The sequence below is a fragment of the Anarrhichthys ocellatus genome, unplaced genomic scaffold (genome assembly GCF_004355925.1).
Source record: "Anarrhichthys ocellatus isolate YVR2014 unplaced genomic scaffold, GSC_Weel_1.0 scaffold9270, whole genome shotgun sequence".
Classification (NCBI taxonomy): Eukaryota; Metazoa; Chordata; class Actinopteri; order Perciformes; family Anarhichadidae; genus Anarrhichthys; species Anarrhichthys ocellatus.
The window spans coordinates 1-1,424 of record NW_022289244.1 but is presented as its reverse complement, the minus strand read 5'-3'; the positions used below and the strand labels follow the sequence as shown (position 1 = coordinate 1,424).

Sequence of the window (1,424 nt, the reverse complement as noted above, 5' to 3'; positions counted from 1 at the left end):
GTTAAGGGAACATCTATAAATTGGGACTAGAGCAAACAGATCAGGTCATTACTTATACTTTAAATTTAACGGTCATGAACGTCTCACGGTTTCGATCCGTAGACGTTCACCTCTTCAGCGGAAGCAGCAGAGCTGAACTCTCTAAAATTTCTCCATTCATTCTCTATGGTAGTTCTCAGCACTACGGGTGTCAGACAGCAGCTCACAGAATACAACCCAGACCTGAAGTCAACTATATGTTAAACTAGTGCTATAATAATGACTCCCTGTTGGTGAATCAACCCTCTATTGAGGTCGATGCTCTGTGAGCATACAGGTCTGTAGCTCCAGCTTTAATCCCTTGTCAGTTTTCACCACGGGCTTACAGACTTATGGATATTTCCTTTACTCTCATCAAAAACATGAAAATACATTAAGAAAAATTGTAAAAATACTACAAAAAAGAAAATAAATGTACTCCCCGTCGGGGAATCGAACCCCGGTCTTCCGCGTGACAGGCGGAGATACTGTCCACTATACTAACGAGGAAGGGCCTGATGCTACACGTGACCCGGAAGTAAATGTATTTGACGCTGGGTGTTGCGTCAAATTTGTTGTTGTTGTTGTTGGGTGGAGCATGCTGTTGGGGTCTGTACAGGAGTTGTGGACAAGAGCAGCATAGTCCTGGTCCACAAGCTTGAGCATGTCCTGCCCACGGTGTTTATTCAGCAGGTTGTCGATGGCTGCCTTCATGGGGGCCATCGCTTGTGGTCCAATACAAAACTTGTCCCAGTCTAGAAGAACTGGGCGGCAACCAGGCTCAACGTATTCCAGGCCAAACGTCTCTCTAGTGTCTCTACTTGTGAGATGAAAAGCTGGATATTTGACCTGCCCCAACACCCGTTCAGAGACCGCGTTAAGCTGTGCAATCAATGCCCCCCCAGTCATCCCCTGAGCTTTAAACAGCTCTGTGGAAACACGTGTTCCATGACCCACTGAGCCTGGTGGAAATGATAGCCCTCCTGCTGGGATGTGCCTCTGATGGGGATCCAAACAGGAACTTTGGCCCCTTCACATGGTTCAGCTGCAGTGTGCCGGGGGCCTTTCGCGTGTTAGGCGAACGTGATAACCACTACACTACGGAAACCACATAGATGGTGCATTCAGTGACACGAAAAAAAAAGTGTTTTCAACATATTGAAACGCCCTAAATGATCTGTGTCACTGAGATCGGTCTCGTCAGTGATTCCAGTTTTATATAGTTCTTTTTTATTCCTTTAGTTATTTATTTATTCCTGTTTGTATTTTTGTAGTTTTTTATATGCATTTATTTCAATAAAGCGCATTAAAACCGATATGTTCAACACGGAAGCTAGTAATGAAAAACAGTAAGTGTTTCCGCCCGGTCTCGAACCGGGGACCTTTCGCGTGTGAGGCGAACGTGA

At 45.3% G+C, this 1,424-nt stretch overlaps 1 non-coding gene across 1 annotated transcript; it reads right to left on the bottom strand.

Moving 5' to 3' along the window:
• Window positions 1-456: 456 nt before the first annotated feature.
• On the bottom strand, window positions 457-528 carry trnad-guc (transfer RNA aspartic acid (anticodon GUC)). The gene has a single exon. It is a non-coding gene; the product is annotated as a tRNA-Asp (tRNA).
• Window positions 529-1,424: the final 896 nt, after the last annotated feature.